Below are 18,961 nucleotides of genomic sequence, written 5' to 3'. Positions count from 1 at the left end.
TGGGGAGGTTATTCAAATAGTCAAATAGGAAATTATTGTGGCTTTTATTAAGTTAGGAGAAATGGAAGACTTGTGAGAAATAATTGGACTCAATCTAGTCATGGGATAATATTAATTAAATTTGATAATTGACAGGATATAGAATGAAAAAGAGATAGAGGAATCAAGGTTGATACCTCAAATTTCTGGCCCGATTATCTACATGGGTGCAGAGCCAACTGCTGACTGAAATCTGGGAAATGAAGTTTTGGGGAAAAATCAATGTAATTTGGGACATGCAAAGAGAAATATTGAACAGGTGGTAAAGATTATGGGTTCAGGGAAAAGGTCAAAGATGGAGAAAAACATTTGAGAATAATCTGAATATAAATTGCATATAAAATGAATGCCTGTATACCTCACAAAGTCATTGGTTACCTGTGTGGATTTGTTCATTTACGTGAGTGTATTTCTTGTAAATTAAGCTAAATACAACATAGTTATATGTTGAAAACATTTAAAAATAGAGAGTAAGCAACCCTGGATTCTCTACAATGTGTTCATCAGGCCTGTGACAAAACAATGATGATTTCTAGTTGCCTAGTAGAGTTACTATCAACAATAGGACATGCAAAAAACAGTGAATCTTTGAAATTCCTTGGATTTAAATATATTTAAATAATATGGCATTCCATTTTCCTAATCTCTACAAGTATATTATTCATTGAATTTAATTAAACTTAATTGAATTACACTGAGTGTCTTGGCGTATAGTTTTTCTTCTAGCTTTTTTTTTTATTTATTTATTTTTTTATTTTATGTAAGGGCTTGGGTGCTCTTATAGCTACTTTATTTATTTATTTATTTATTTATTTTTGACTGTGTTGGGTCTTCGGTTCTTGCGAGGGCTTTCTCTAGTTGCGGCAAGCGGGGGCCACTCCTCATCGCGGTGCGGGGACCGCTCTTCATCGCGGTGCGCGGGCCTCTCACCATCACGGCCCCTCCCGTTGCGGGGCACAGGCTCCAGACGCGCAGGCTCAGCAGTTGTGGCTCACGGGCCCAGCTGCTCCGTGGCATGTGGGATCTTCCCAGACCAGGGCTTGAACCCGTGTCCCCTGCATTAGCAGGCAGATTCTCAACCACTGCGCCACCACGGAAGCCCTAGCTTTTTTTTTTTTTAATAGCTTCTTATACATTTCTGAACATATTAGGGCTAAATTTCTTCCTTTGCATGCAATGGATTGATTGCCAACTATAATTTAAAAGCTTTTAATGAGACACCCTGCATGAATTCAGAGCTCCACGCGCAGAGGCAAGACAGATTGTCATTCAGGGGATATTTTAGGTTTATACCACACCCATAGAATCCAAATATGCTGGATCTGCAACATAAAAAGGTGGGGATGGGAACAGCCACTCTGAGGTTTTATTTTTATCTTGCATGTAGGTTATTGAATACTAATTTTCTTGTTTCTCAGATGCCATTCCTCCTTACTTGTTGAGACCCATATTGTATTTAGATTTAACCAAGATTAAAGCAGGAACAATTATTAGGAATTTATACTTTTAAGTTCCCCCTCCCCCCATGATCAATAAAGAACCATTATTTGTCTCTTAAACGTTAATCATATTTTTGAATTTGAAATATATATATCATATATATATGAAACATGACACAATTTTTCTTAAGAATCCACCTTAAGGTGGATATATCATAATTTATTTGGTCAATCTCATTCAGGCATTTCACATTTTTTCTAGTTATAAAGAATGTAGTAATTTAAGTCTATATATTTGTCTAAGCATGTACTTTGGCCATGCCTCATAAATGTTAATATGAGGTATTCTTATTGGCTTTATAATATAAATAATAAATATATAATATATAAATAATTGTACTTTTGATTTTATTGTTAGTTCAAATGAATCCTTTAATAATATTGAAAATTTGGATTTTCCCTAATTATTATCTTCATAAACAGTGCTGCAACAAACACCTTTGGTATAATTTTTATGTATTTGTTTCATGATCATTTTTTTCTACCAGTTATGGGATTTTTGTTTTAGTGTGAATGTATGATTTTACTGCCTTTTTAAACAGGTAAAGGATTATGTCAATTAATATACCCACTAGATCTGTACGTGTGTGTGCATTTATATGCATATGTATGAGAGAGAGATTGGCATTTGATTAACAACCGTCCTTGATTTATATCACAGATAAATGATAATCCGAATCCTTCACCCTGCCTGCTTCCCTAGCGTCATCTTGGGAAACTCTCCCTTGTCACTAAATGCTGAACAAGCTTCAGGGCCTTCATTCATGGTGTTTCTTCCACCTGGAATGTTCTCCTTTGCTCTTTATATCCTGGATCTTTCTTATTCTTCAGTTCTTTGCTTAAATTGAATCTCAAAGAGTAGGAACCTGGTTTGCTCTTTAAGGTACCTGCTCCTCCAAATCACTTTTCTTTCTCACAGCCCCCTTCCACTGCATTCATCACAGTTCACAAAATTTAATCATATATTTGTTAGGACTTGCTTATTTTCTCTTTCATTCCCTCGGTTTACAATTCCATTAAGGTTGAGAGATCTTGTCCTTTCCATTCATCACTGTGCATTCAGATCTGAGTATGGTGTCTAGAAGTTAATAGGGTTGGGTGAATATTTGCTGAATTGATGGGCAAATGAATGAGTGAAGGAATGACTAGAGGTAGGAGACTCTTTAATTTTCCTTTTCAGTGAATGACTAAAGGAAACTAAATACATGTAACTAATAATACTTCAAAATTCATTGTAGTTACAAGTTTTATTATTTTTTTTAGGTTAGTCAATAAATTGTATAATTAAGAGACATCCATATGAAACACAATTTAAACAAGTAATCACCAGCTCAGTGATAGGGTAGTATTTTTTCAATTCATCTTTTCATTGACTTGTTTACTGGCATCGAACCAGAGAAGAAACGGACTAATATTTCACTATTAGAAAACCTACCACACAATGAAAATATTTAATCAATTTAATAAACATTTCTCAAACGATGTTTAAGAGAAATGATTGTTTCCATAGCAATATTGAAATTTCCAAGTAATTGCAACTGAAGTAAAAAATTGATTGCTAATGAACTGTGTTTGAGATCTAAGTAATGTACAAACGTTTTTTAGACAGAAGATCTTTTAATGTTACCTACTATTAACTCTATTCTGAAACAAATATAATTTTAAACTATTTTAATTCATTTTTTCCCTGAAGTTTTTTTTTTCTGAAATTTTGCTGGTCCTTTACTATTATCATATAGTGCTATTAAAGGGTATAATTTTGCAATTGTCACTTATAAAAGATAGCCTTATTAGAGTAGTCTGAATGACTTTTTTTTTCATTTAGAATTGTAGCCAATTCATCCCCACATGTCACCATAACAGTCACATTTAAACCCTAAAGAATTTGACATTTACTCAGTTCACAGTTCTCAGACATCACTTGTGTTTCCTCTTCTCTTCTTTCTTTCTCTTCTCTTCTGTTCTGCCTTTCATCTAAAGGAGACACAACCATGAGTTTGAACAAAGTGGTGTTTCTATCCTTAAATAGCTAATAGTTACCTTCAAGTGACCTTCAGAGGTGTCCTGTTTACCGCCCGTTTTGTGGGTGCTCAGGTTCCAGATCAACGTCATAGGAAATACACATCCACTTTTAATGACAGGGTCCAGGTTGTTCTGATGAATGTCTGTCCCCTAGCCCTGATTGACACCAGCAGGCTGTGGAGGATGACAAATTGTCAGACAACAGATCAATCTGTTTTCTCCATTAAGTAATGAGGAATGAAAGGGCAGAGGCTTGGCGGGGGGGGGGGGGCTTTCTGTGATTACCTGGAGGCCTACTAAAGATGTTTGTAAATCAAGCATGTCAGCAGTCTGCATATGCTTATTATACATGCAGTAGTGCGCATGTTTGAGTGATGAGAATCGAATACTCAACAGATAGCTTCAACAATAAAACCACAAATAAAGATGATGAGAAGAAAGGTATTGAACTAGCTGTGAATGTAAAACTTAGTATCCCCTGGGGATGGTAAGAATATGCTGAGTAGAGAGACAGAAAGTATTAATAAAACAGCCTGAATTGTAGACATTTGAAGAATAGGAAACTGCATTAATTATTACTTATTACTCTTTTTTGCAAGTGGTTTTTGGTTGACAATGAGGATTTATGGAATAGCTTGAATTATAAAACATTTGTCATAGGGTATACTTCACAGGGGCTGTGCCTCGGAATTTTCAGGCGATATGTATTTTATCCAGTTTTGTCAATTCAAAATTCCAAATAGAGACCTATAAAAAATCTATAGCTTTCAGGGAAATGATAGATATTTTCTATTTTCCTAGACTCAACAAGCTAGAATTTATATGCCATTTTTTGGTTATATGATGTGCTTGTAAAACAGAAAGAATAAAAGTTTGGGACTTAGGATGGACCCATGCTGATGCTATGATTATTAGGTGACCTTAGAACCTGCCTTCCAGAATGGGTATATAGCACCTTAGGAATGTTTTTGTTTGTTCTCTTGATTTCACAGTAAACACAATGTAGTTGGTTTAACCAAAAAGAGACATTTCTTAGCAAGACAGAAGGAACATCTCTAACTATCTAAGGAACAGGATACAATTAAGCCATAGGGACAGATTTTAGCCTGGTACATAGGAAAATCCATCCATCCATCAATCTCTCTCTCATTTGCATTATTCCTCCATACAGCCCCTTCTGTTCTCTTCATACAGGCCATATATATACTTCTTTTATTTTTAACATCTTTATTGGAGTATAATTGCTTTACAGTGGTGTGTTAGTTTCTGCTTTATAACAAAGTGAATCACCTATACATATACATATATCCCCATATCTCCTCCCTCTTGCGTCTCCCTCCCACCCTCCCTATCCCACCCCTCTAGGTGGTCACAAATAGATGCTTTCCATATTTCACTTTTAAAAAAATCTTCCCTCTTTAAATATGCAGTCACATAAAAGGAATTATTAAGTCTGCATTCCAAATCTCCAAACCAAACATTGGTTAGCCCAACTTAGGTCAGATGCACATCCAGTTGTGGCCAAAAAAAGTGAAAAGCCAAGTATTCTGAGTATACCTGTGACCATGCAGACAAAGGGAAAGGCTGTTCCCAGAGAATGGAAGACATTTGCTCCCGAAGGAGGCTGTCTTGACAGTCAAAACAATAAGTTTCTACTATAAAAGATGTTTCTGCAAAATTCCAGTGCAAGGAATAACTGTGTATGGAACCTTATTTCCCATAGACTTTTAGTACAAGATTGTTGGTACCTCTGGGAAAAATTATCACCCCTTAAACAAATACAGACATATTTGAGATTGTAACAAATTTTTAATTACCAGAAAATTTAAGGACCAAAACATTTATTTTCATTGAATACTTACAAGGACTTACCTTATTAATTGTAAATGAGAAAACATCAGTGTATAAAGAACCTAGGTCTTAAAGGCTTATAATAGTTGCCACTTGTGTTTGGAAATGATGCAGGTTAGTCTACGCTAATGGCAATGCAGGTTAAAAAAAAAAATAACAAAAGCAGCAGTAAGAATGCCCAATATGAGGGACAAGGTGTATTGAATTGCTTGCAGAATTTGCCCGTGAAAGCTGTATAAAGCACTGGTAGTAAACTATATACTGAAATAAGTTCCTGACTTTTAAATTGCATAATTCTAATTTCAATATATTATGTTCATTTGAAATGAATGAGGGTCTCAACAAAATTTTACCATCAAATCTATTTGGTAGTTGGATCCTCAGTTTCCTCATTTCTGTTTGTTTGTTTGTTTGCTTTTTCAATATAAGCCCCTTGAAATTACAAGTTTAGACTAGAGATCATCTAGTATAAATTTCCTACACTCCACAGGAATTTTTCCTGCTGTGCTTTTCTCTGTCCCTCCACACAGACATCTCCGTGACCTGAACCAAATGCCAGGGTTCCCAGATAGTCTACTTGTTCTGCCCACATAAGGCCATCCCCCAAAACTGAACCAAATAAATGTTTTAAACTTCATGTTCTCACAGTCCTTCTGTCTTTGTTAGAGAAACTGGTATAATGGAATATTAAACTCTAAGTTTAGAATGAGATGAAAAATAATAGATATCATATGCCAAAATGAGTTGAGGAAAGGAAATCTTGTAAAATTAGCAAAAAAAAAGGATGCACTAAAACTTCCTCACATGTCTAAGTTCTCTTTCACACTAAGGATTTAAAATTGTACATGTGAAGATTCAAAAGAATTTAAGATTATTTAGAAAAAAACAGCCTTGAATCATAAAAAGACAAGAGATAAGTGTTGGTAGTGAGGATGTGGAGAAAGGTAACTCTTGTTCACTGTTGATGGGCATGTAAATTGGTGTAGTCACTATGGAAAGCAGTACAGAAGTTCCTCAGAAATTAAAAATACTATATGATGCAGCTATTCCACTTCTGGGTATATAGCCAAAGGAACTGAAAACAGGATCTTAAAGAGATAACTTCACCCCCATATTCACTGCAGCATCGTTCAGCATAGCCAAGATAGGAGACAACCTGAACGCCCATCAGTGGATGAATGGATAAAGATGATGTGGTGTACGTACACACACACACACACACACACACACACAGGAATATTATTCTCCCATGAGAAGGAAATCCTGCCATTTGTAACAACTCGTATGAAACTTGAGGGCATTATGCTAAGTGAAATTAGAGAAAGACAAATACTGTTTATTAGTTATATGTGGAATCTAAAAACGCCAAATTGAGAGAAACAGAGAGTGAAGTGGTGGTTATCAGGGATGAGGGAAATGGGGGATATTTGTTAAGGGGTACAGTCATCTATAAGATTAACAAATTCAGGGAATCTCATGCACAGCAGGGTGATTATACCTAATAACACTGTATTATGTACTTGAAAATTGCTAAGAGAATAGATCACTAAATGTTCTCTCAAAAAGAAATGGTAATTATGTGATGGGACAGAGACGTTAGCTAATAATATAGTGGAAATAATTTGGCATTAAGTGTATTGTATCAAATCAACAGGTTGTACACCTTAAACTTACACAATATTATATGTCAATTATATCTCAATAAAGCTGGATAATTGTTTTCAAAAGAAAGAAAGAGCTGAGCCTTGGATATCTTTATCCCTTCTGCTGAGAGCAAGAGTTTTAAGGTTGCTTTCTATGTCATCTGAAGTCAAGAGAGAATATGTCCCAAGAACCAGATACGGGCCACCTGTCTGAAAGAATTCACATGCAGCCCTAGAGAATCAGTAGTCCAGGAGAAGCTGTTAGGGGTGATGGAACCTCTAAAGGGTCTGACTGAATAAGCAAAAGTCAGGGCTGAGGAAGAGGGCCAGCTGTAGGAAAATCCATCACTCTCAGCATAGGAAGTACAGTTAGAGTTTTTCGATAGCTGCCACAGCACACATACACACACACACACACATACACCTTAAAAGGGAGAAAGGGAGTCAGCTTTAAATCAGCCAGATGTAGAATGCAGAAGATCAGCAGACAGCAATGAACAGTCAAGTGAAAATAGCCTAGCTCTGTTTATCTTTTACTACCCAAGCCCTTTTCATCATCAGGTGAGTGGGGTAGGATGTAATCAAGAAGGTGGAAACCTATCTTCTAGGGACTTGTCAAGCAGCTGCAGGTGTAGCTGGGGCAAAGGGGAGTAACTGTAACTTACAATTGTATTGAAAGTGTTGACTCTTTGATTAGACTGGACATTTAATTACTGAATTATACAAGTAATTGGTGACAGAGTGACTGTAAGGCTTTCTATTACTTAAAACTACTCAGAGAAATAATGGCTTTGCCAGAGTTTTCATCCAGGAGTATGGAAAATTTCCATCTGAATAACATTTAAAAGAACAGTGAGAGACAAAGTAAGTTTGCTTTGTCTTAGTCACCATGAATCATACTAGATACCAAAATATCCCAGTTGCTGCTAACATTTAATGCAATATCTGTGAAACTTGTGGTATTCATTTATTCAACAATTACCTGCTCTGTATACTGTGTGATGATTACATTCCTAAGTATTGGGGATATAACATGAACTTAACAGAAATAATCTTTCATGGGTTATTAATAGAGCTTTCAGTATAGTGGTAGAGAAAAAATAGACTTATAATATTGCATGATAGCAGAGGTATAGTGCTATAGGTGTGCTCTAATATTGCATGATAGCAGAGGTATAGTGCTATAGGTGTGCTCTAATATTGCATGATAGCAGAGGTATAGTGCTATAGGTGTGCTCTAAGAGCTATGGGGATGCTTTGCAGTAGAACCTAATTTGGACCTGAAGAATGAGAAAAGGGATCCCAAATTAAGTTGTATCTAGATAGAGATTTGAAGGCCAAGTAGACAGTAGCCTGATGGGCAGGCTGAAGAAGAATTTTCAGGCAGAAAGACTACTTCTGAAGCTGAGAGAGAACAAGAGAGCATGGGTCATACAAGGTCTTAGAAATTGAGTGGGAGTATGAATCCTAGTAAAAAAAAAAATAGAAATTTAGCATGATTCTGGAGAGAATTTTAAAAAATAGGGCTGGAGAGAGAAAGTCTGGATGACAAAAGTCATATAAAAGGTGCTAGCCAAATATGACTTCATTTTAAGGACAATCAGCAGTCACTGAAGGATTTTCAATAGGGAATATATTTACATATGAAAAAAGAATTTTCTGAAAATATCAGTGGACATTTTTGGCACCAGTGGGTGTTAAGGGAGTTATTACAGATGGGCAAAGAGTGTTGTGCCCACACATATTAATGATTTAAACATACGTATTGGAACCCTACTGTCAGGAGAATTACAGATATTTTATTTAATCCTATTTTGCCAGGATGAAATTTAACTTTTGTTCTTGGGGTGGCCACAAAGTTCGTTCAGTTAGTGAGTACATTGTTAAGTAAAATTCTTGGTGAAAATGAAAAATGTGTCCTTTATTTTTACTTAAAACCAAACGAACCTTTTGGCCAACCTAATATCTTCACTTTAGAGGTAAGAACACTGAATTACATACAGAGTGGTAAATGTGTAGTCCATGATTATACACCTAGACGGTGGTGGAGCAGGAAATAAAGCCAAATCTCTAACTCCAAAATCTAGACCATTCTGTTAACCTACTGCCATAATTCTAGCCAAATGTGAGGAGAAGCTGAATCATTTAACCGAAGGGTAATTGATCCAGATTTCAAATTCAAGTGAACGTGTGTCAGTTTTATTAAGCCAAGATCACTTGCTTTTAGCATCCAAGAGTTCTTGCATTATTTTCAGTTTTATAGACATGAACTTATAACTACAGTCTGCTTTTTCTCCTCAGTTGTAAAATTATTCCCATTTACCCGCTATGATGTCCATGTTTTTGTGTGGTTACGCATCTGCAAATTCTCTTCTCTCTAACAATGTATATTCTGGCAATCTTCAAGGCCTTTCTGGTGCAGTTCTAGTTCTGGGACCCACTGGTTTTATTGGAGTACTCCAACAGTGACATTATACTGCAGGCCTGTACATTAGAATGATGTATCATAGTAATTCTAGCGCAGTTATTCCAGGATGATTTAGATTGTAATCCTAAAGCATTATCTAGATATAACACCAAAGCAATCTCTGAGGAAATTTTGTTCATTCCAGCCAGGGAAAGGAAAGTCCTATCTCTGTTTCGTTCATGAATTATTAAATATGTACTTAAAGGGGTAGCAGCCCTTTTAATTGGGCACAGCTCATTGTTTTAATTGGTAAAAATGACAAATGACCTAAAATTTGCAGTATCTGGAGCTAAGGGAAACAGAAGAAAAGGAAGCAAAGGATGCAAGCTCGGCCTAGAACTGAGCTGTCTCTCCATAAGAGTGGGGGAAAAAAAAAATTCTAGCAGTTGTTTGACAGAGCTACCAATTAGTGTCCAACTCCATAGAAGAGATCATAAACTTGAAGGGAATTCTGCACAATTAAGGGATGTAAACATAGGCACTTTTAGAAAACACAACTCAAGGAAAATGTGTCAGGCCCTTATAAGTGACTGAACGTGCTATTAAAGCAGATGAAAAACCTAGTGGAGCAGTACTTGCTTGTATTAAGATGGAAACACTTACGGTCCCCAGATTTTAGTACTTACAGTTTCATCTTGGTGATGTTTTATTTTATCATAGTTTAACCAGATTTTAGTAGAATACAAGGCAGGAAGCAGCTTCTGTTTCATACTCCGACGCTTTTGAGATTATCCTGTCATTGTCACAGCTCTCTGTTTTCTTCAGAATGATAGGTGCAAAAAAGAGAAGTAGTAAGTCAATAAAATACAAATAAACAATTTAGAACATCCAGACCCCCCAAAGCCACAGAAATTAGATGGTTGTTTTACTTTTGTGGTACAGATGCAGGCTGAAGACCTGTCTGTAGAGTCACAGTCTTTGCAAAGTCTGAGCCACTTCCAGGTACATAGGATAATCTGCAAGGGTGGTTTTCCCATCTTTTTATTATAAAAACTTCAAAAATTCAGAAAAGCTTAAAGAAAAGCACTATAGACATCCCTATAGAGCCCACCTAAGCAATAACAATAGTTAGATTTTTTTTGATTAATTAATTAATTAACTTTTTTATTTATGGCTGTTTTGGGTCTTCATTGCTACGTGCAGGGTGCGGGCTTTCTCTAGTTGCGGTGAGCGGGGGATACTCTTCGTTGTGGTGCGCGGGCTTCTCATTGCGGTGGCTTCTCTTGTTGCGGAGCATGGGCTCTAGGCACACGGGCTTCAGTAGTTGTGGCACGTGGGCTCAGTAGTTGTGGCTCACTGGCTCTAGAGCGCAGGCTCAGTAGTTGTGACGCACGGGCTTAGTTGCTCCGTGGCATGTGGGATCTTCCCGGACCAGGGCTCAAACCTGCGTCCCCTGCATTGGCAGGCAGATTCTTAACTACAGCACCACCAGGGAAGCCCCAATAGTTAGAATTTTTATCTATTTGCTTTATTTCTATGTGTACACACACACACACAGCTATAGTTGTTTTTGTTGCTGAACTATTTGAAAAGAAATTGCAGATATAAGTACACTTTGTCTCTAAATCCTTCAGCATGCATATCCTAAGGAAAAGGACTTTCTCCTATATAATTAATTATGGATAAGACATACAATTATCACAACTGAGAAAATTAACACGTATATAGTATAACCTAATATTGACAAAATATTCAATTTTCTCAATTATCTTTCATTTATTTTCCAAACCAGAATCCAATCAAGGTCCACATATTACATTTTTAATTAATAAATTTTATTTTCTAGAGCAGTCTTAGGTTCATAGCAAAATTGAACAGAAAGTACAGGGAGTCTCCAACATATATTTTTTAAAAAATTTTCCCTTAATCCCTTTAATCTAAAACGTACTCCCCCCTTTTTAAAATGCCATTGCCTTTTAAAGAAACCAAGGTATTTTAGAATGCCTCACAGTCTGGATTTGTCTGGTTTCCAGTGGTATCATGTAGTGTATAACCCTATCCATCTTTATTTTCTGTAAGCAGAAAAAATAGCTCTAAAGGCTTGGTTATTTTCAAGTTAAACTTTTTTCACAAAACTGCTTTCTTCATAGGAGACAGTTTATAATTGTATCACATCAGGAGGCACATAGGTCAGCTTGTCAGGATATTAGTGATGCTAAATTGGATTACTTGTTTAAAGTGATAACCTGTAGGTTTCCTTATTTTAGAAGTCTGATATTCCCCTATGTGGTTTACGAATAATCTCTGGGTTGATAGCTTGGCACTGTGGGAATATCTTTTCCCTCAAGCATTTTTTAATCCAGAGGTTTTCAGTGCACTGATGAACCATGACTGAAGCAATGTTGGGGATTGGAAATTGATAATTTAATAATTCTGTCATTCTTTTTACATCTATTAGCTGGCATTGCTCTGTAAAGAAGAGCCTTTCCTGATCAACACTTTGTGATTTTTAAATCTAAATTATTCAATTGTTCCTTTGAAAAAAGTGTTGAAGGATTAGTTACCAGGTATTAACATAAGGGTAAGATGAACTGCAACATTGGGAGGGGCAGGTGGGTATTTATCTTTTCTTTATAAAATTTTGTATTGTTTTAATTGTTTTATTGTTTTAATAAATTGAGGACACATAAATATGTAATTAAAAATTCAGGGGCATTGAAAACTGTTCCAATTTCAAGTGGTATTTAATTACTTAATTTGGGAATAAAAATCTATGGTTTTGAGCATTTAATGTGTGCTGGCCAATTTGTAAATTAACAACTATCCTTGCAAGTAAAGTCACCATTTTGCAGAGGAGAAATTGTATAAGAAAATGTGTACAGTTAACATATTGTCAAATACTTAATTAACAAGTAAGTTTCAGAGCCAAGATTAGAATCTTAATATTTCTCCCTTCAAGAAAGCTTTGCTTTCTCTATTGTTCCTCACTAGCTCTCTTCCATAGAACCATAAGCTTCACATCATGTACATCAAACTTTTCCATGCATAGAACTGAGGTGAACTTAAAATTTTTTGAAAGAAAATGGATTTGATTAGTTTGTTAAGATGTACTCAGAATTTTGTTTTTATTCAGTTATGGTGAGGCCAACAGATCAGGAGACTATATCCACTGAAAGAACAATTTGCTATTCACAGTTTCCAGGAGGAAGAGGCATGCCACACCACTCAGGGCCACGTGGGGAAGCACCAGAGTTTGTCAGGAATCAAATGAGCTATCATGAGCCAGAGGCTTATTTGTGGTTTTCATGGGAAGGAATAGGCAAAGTAAAGTAGACAAGCTGAACAGGTTTAGGATTGGATAGTTTGAATAATTCCAGTGGTTTCTGGACTGTATGGGTGGTTGCTAGTTCTCTGATACCTGGCCCTGGGGTGATTTAAGGCAGGAGGATAGTGACCTGGGATTGCAGGTTTCGGATAAAAGGAGACAGACCAGGAATATTCACTTAGGATTGGTTGGTTTACATTTAAAAGGTATGTTTACTGGCAAGTTATTTGCTATCTCTGGGATTTAGCTATCCCTGAAAGGGGCGATCCCCCTCTGAGTTTACAAAGCCCTAAGATGTCAAGACATCATAAAATACAGAAAATTTAAAACCATGTTAATACAGTTAGCAGTAGACATTGTCGAAAAGTTAAGGAACTACGTATGAATGGGTTAGGTTTCCCTGTAAGGTCATTTAATATTATGCGATTCTACACTGTGATAACACACATAACCATAACTACATGCAAACTTATTATAGAGTATGTATCAATTAAGAAATGTTAAACCTTATTTCATATCAGAGGATTTGTCTATGTTAGGCACTGGGTTTTATTTTTAATCAATGCAAGAACATAAGATACATTTATATAGAAGTATAGGAAAATCTTGCCAGTAATATAACTATAATTTTACTTTTAGGGAAACCTAAATATTATGTGCATAAAACCATCAGCAATTTTCTGTACTTTAAATTATTGTACTGGATATTAGCATATGTGTTCTAGATGTTCCTGTACTTTCTTTGAAAGGGTTAATGTTTGTAAGTACTTTATCTATAGTTTGTGTGCCACATGAACCTTTTGTATAGTTTACAATACTGTCATGATAAAGGTATACCATTTGCTCTGAAAGAAAGTAAAAAATATGTTATTATATATTCACTCCCAATGTATTTATTAATTTTAGTAGGAGTGCTGTTATTGGCATAGAGTGACAGTTCTGCATTTATCAGATGTCAGTGGCAAAAATATAAGATATACAAGATGTTAGGTGACTTCCATCTGGGTAGGGCTGGAGCATCTGCCGGTGCATATGATCAAGCAGAGGACACAGACACCAAGTACTGAAAAGCAGCAGTCTGACTCTCATCTTGTTGGATAAACAGAATATTTTTGGCTCCACCAACACATCATTGGAACTAAAATAAATGTGTGGCAATCAACTTAGCTTCTAAAAAAAGTTACAACTTTATTTTTAACACCCAGCATATTAATATGGAAATGACAAATGATAAGAAATCACTTTTCTAGTATTTAAATGCTACTGTAAGTGCATCTATGATAAGCTTCAGAAACCTTCTGTTCTGAGTAACCATTTCTATAGAAAGGTGAGACACAGCTCATGGTCGCTGGGGTCAGGCTTCCCCATTAAGTTTTCTCATGCCAGTTAGTTTGGTATGCTCTCTTTATTCCATTAATATTTAACGACATATGTCTTGCACACTCTGTCAAAAAGAGGCTATGGTCTCTCTTCTCATCGTGATCTTGCAGGGCTCCTCTGTGATGGTAACATGGCACAAGGGAAAGAATGGGGTAGGTTTAGTCAGAGCATGTGGGTCTGAATTCAGCCCTCACTTGGTATCATTGTCGCATTTTAGGCACATCCGTTTACTTGTTTCACAAGGCTTCAGAAACTCTTTCTTGCACACTTGTTGTCTCTCTGACCGTGGACAAAATTTAGGAAGCAGTAGAGTGTCAGCAAATATATGAACTTAGTTAGCAAACCCTGTTCTATGTTTCTACCGTCTTCTTCCGGAGGCCCTCTTTTCCAACTTCCTGGGGAACTGCCCAGAAAAGCATGTGGTGTCTACTCTCCCTCACCTCCTTCTTCTTCCTCTTTAGTCTCAGAGAAATTTCTTCCCACAGTTTTCTGTTGCTCATAAAGGTTGTTTCTAATAAAATAATTTCAGTTATTGTAAGATTTTATTAAAAAAATGTTTCTAGCAATTTCTTCTTTGTGCTCTGAAAACAACTGTATTACTCAATTTAACACCTAAGAGTTAAAAAAAAAATTGAAAAATATGTGGCTACCCTCTTTGAGTGGGGTCAGTAGAAGGAGGGGAGGGAAAACACACACAATATAACGCCTTCGTAAATTTTTCTACCACTTCTACTGGAGTAGAAATGATGAGATTGAGAGTTTGTGTTAAGGAATGGTATAGAAATGACAAAAATAAAGGGGGAAGAGAGAATCATTACTTTTCTGTATTGTATATGTGGAAAAGCTACAACTCATTGTGGTCTGATGTGTGAAAAAGATTCTGAGCGCTTCAGACCCAGGGCACAAATTCTGGCAGCCTTTCATACTGTCAGCAAATGCCCTTCATGGGAACTGGTGACTCTCAAATCTTTGATCTTGTTTCAGCTTCCGATGGCCCAAAGACGGACACTTCTTAAATAATGCAGCTAGTGCAGTCTCCTAGACAAATGGCGAATTAATCAGTCTCTAAATCCTTGTTTTTTGAAGACTTGTGCATTTTTAAAGAAGATGGAGTAATTGTTTAGTGACTTGGTACCATTGATTTTCATTATGGATGGTGTTGGCTGGGTCTGTGTCAGGTCATCAGGGAGAGATAGCCTCTGCATAGCTAAATAAAATGGGAAGAGAGGCACTTCTTATTTCATATTCACGAGAAGAAACTCTAATTCTTGAAGAAGTTTTGCATGACCTTCCTTTAAGAACAACTTTTGCCCACTGCACGGTTTTTAGGGAATGACAATCTCTCAGCACAGATATCAACAGGATGTCTCAGCTGCAATGGGGCAAAAAATTCCCTACCTGGGACAATTTTAAAAGAAAGACGAGTCTGAAACAATATGAACAAGATGATTTAAAATATTTTATTGAAACCCATAGTGAATTTCATGGCTCTGGTTGAACATGTTTTGAATAGAACAATCAAATCAAATGAACACTACTTGCTTCAGCTGACACAGAGAGCAGAAGTTCTGTGTTTTCAGAAGTTCCACTTAAGTTAGGTTTTCTGCTGTGTTATGAAGGTTTAACCACAAATTTCATCTACAAATGTGGAATTGGTTACAGTTTAGCTATCCTTTCTGATATTTTCTAGATGGGATTCTCACACATTCGGCTTGGACATGAAATTGTTTTAAATTTATACCCAAATTTCTCTCATCCTTCTCCATTTTGCTGAAAGGTTGTTTAAACTTTGTTTACTGTTGATTCAGGTTTTTCTTTTAAATGTAACCAACCTTATTTATTTATTCCCCAAACCCTCATTTATTTAGTTTGTATAGACTTCAGAATCAGAGTTTCTGTAAATGAAGTGTTTTCAGAGGTCTTCAATCTTTTTGAAATGAAATCTATAATTTTTGTGCTTCGCAATGGCTGCTTCTGCTGCTTTTTTTTTTTTTTGCAAGAAATCACACAGTTGTCATATTGTGACGACTCATTGAATTACTCCAGAGAAAAGTGTGGTTCTTAAAGGATTTTCGGCTTGATTTTTTTAAGATATATGCCACAGCAATTCCCTCGTTTAATGATAACTAAATGATTTGAGTCAGTGAGCTGTTACACAGTTTAGTAGAAAGAGAAGAGTTGTGCATTGCTGGAATGAGGTGTTTGCGAGATTCAGCCCTTCTAATCTATGATAATTTTCTTCTAAATATAGTGATCAGTAGCTATTAAATAAATATATCAAGTAAAGACATATTAAAAACACTCCCAGATAATGGCCAACAAATCTTATTAGATGGGATGTTACAATATTACAGAAAATGTGGCCATAATCTAAGAGTCTATAAAGGTTTTTGACTCACTGACCAAATACACCTTATGTAGAGTTTAATCAAGGCCTGTTTAGAAGACAGTTAACCATACTTAATGCTTTTTGTGTTGTCCACAACAAAAAAACTGTCCCAAGATATCAAATAACGATTATGTCATTTTCATCGGGTCAGTGAAGATGGGGGTTCATATTCTCTTGTATCCATTTAAACGTTGTTCTCCAGAGGGGCAAGTAAACATTGAGATTTCAGTCTGAAATGTCTAATCCCAAGTATGTTCTAAGAACTGTTAAATTTTCATGACAGGAGATCACTTTTATTTTTTTCCATTGATCAATTACCATTTCAGGGAAGTGCTCAGCTATGAGGCCTCAGGCAGACACTTTAAGAGAGGGGGAAAGATTCTAATTTCATTTGCTTCCAAGTTTTTTGGGCATTCACATTTTACCCTATGTTTAATATTATGACTCCTTTTATCACCTTAGTTGCAAATTTGTGTCCGGCATAATATGAAAAATAATTCATCAACAGTATTCCCAGAAGTCCATATAATAGTTATGATATCAAAAACTTTGTGACATTATTCCTGCTTTATTTATTCTTGATAACAGACTGTAAAACAATTGCATTATTTAAGACAGAAATAGAGACAGAGAGAACTGGAGAGGAGGGAAAAAGGAAGGAAGAAGAAAAAGGAAAAATAATAGAACAGCTGGAAATTTGAGGGGATTCACATAGCATTTCCACTGTTTAGCAATATGCAGGCATAATTGGATGATTAATTAATAAATTAAAAATGAATTGACAACCTTAAAGCGACGTTGATAATGATGTAGTATTTTGCTATGTGGATTACTGTCTCCAATGTTCATTTGACTTTGAAATTCATCAACATGCCTTTCTTACACAGTTAAAACACAAGATGCAACAGAGTTTGCTCTACCGTATTAATGAATATGTTATATTTTATTGGGAATACATGAAAGAGAATATGTACTCAAAATATTAATATTTCCCATCACTTCACTTGCACAATAGATGTTTCTCTTTTCTAGAAGATATATCTATATAGAAAATAGTGGTATAAATTAAATGTTGGTAATTGGTAATATAAATTATTTATTGGTATAAAATTTTGAATATATATTCCATATATGTTCTCTCTTTATAATTCTATCTATACTCTATATGTGTAATTCTATATAATTATATACTTACATATTTATATTTAGAGGTCTTGATTATATGGGAAAAATGATATTGAGTGGGGTACCTCAGAGGCTTTGTATGAAGCAGAAACCAAATATTTCAAATATTTGTGTGCTTGTGTCTTTCTCTCTCTCTCTCTCTCTGTCTCTCTCTCTCTCTCTATATATATATGTAAGAGAAAATTTACTGATTTAGCTGTGTCAAAAATCAGGAAGCCTAGCGGGGTGGGATAGGAAGGGTGGGAGGGAGACACAAGAAGGAGGAGATATGGGGATATATGTATATGTATAGCTGATTCACTTTGTTATACAACAGAAACTAACACACCATTGTAAAGCAATTATACTCCAATAAAGATGTTAAACAAAAATCAGGAAGCATACTGTGGCCTAGACATCAGGAGTGAGGGCCAGGGAGCAAGCACACTTAAAGGGCCAAAGGAGGTATCAAAGGAGAGGAAAAATCCTGATGCTGAGTTTTGGAAGATGAGTTCAAGAGCATGAAATATGATAGTAATTGCCTGGTTAAATTTTGGATATTAGTAGTTTTTATAAGTTGCTGTGACCTCAGGGCAAAAATAGACAGATTTTTCAGGGCCAGAGGCTGATTGGAGACATAGGGATTGGAGAACAAGAAAAAAGGGACATTTGGATATTCTGAGGTCAAGTAAAATATATTAAAGACCTAATAAATAAAAATACATTTATATAAAGTATGAAATCTACCATTTAAAGTATAAGAAAAATCTTTCTTAGAGATTTTGAGTAAGAATTGGGGAAAATCAATATTATAATATCAAGGATTGTTGATTAATGGAAGAATAATATTGGTGTGTTTGTGGTACATATCACCATAAATAGAAACTTGTAAATATTTAGAATATAAATATTACACATAGTATGTATAGTTTACTGGAGAAAATATTACCAAATGACTAGAGCCAGCCTCTTCTTGTCTTTAGATAAGTCTACTCTTTCTTATTAAATTTCAGTTAAATGTGCTATTTGCCGGTCTCTATTTTTAGACTATATGTTCTTTGAGGATAATGCCCATTAATCATCTGATTCATGTGATTCATTTACAAGTGAGTTATCACGGTTTATTAATATGACAAAGAACATCTGAGTTAGAAAAAATTAGGTCTCAACTTCCTAAAATGTCATTTACTAGTTGCATGAATGTAGGCAAATTAGTTGAACTCTCTGACCATAATAGTCCGC

Source organism: Balaenoptera acutorostrata, chromosome 6 (assembly GCF_949987535.1).
Source record: "Balaenoptera acutorostrata chromosome 6, mBalAcu1.1, whole genome shotgun sequence".
Taxonomy (NCBI): domain Eukaryota; kingdom Metazoa; phylum Chordata; class Mammalia; order Artiodactyla; family Balaenopteridae; genus Balaenoptera; species Balaenoptera acutorostrata.
Note: the sequence above shows the minus strand (reverse complement) of the source record.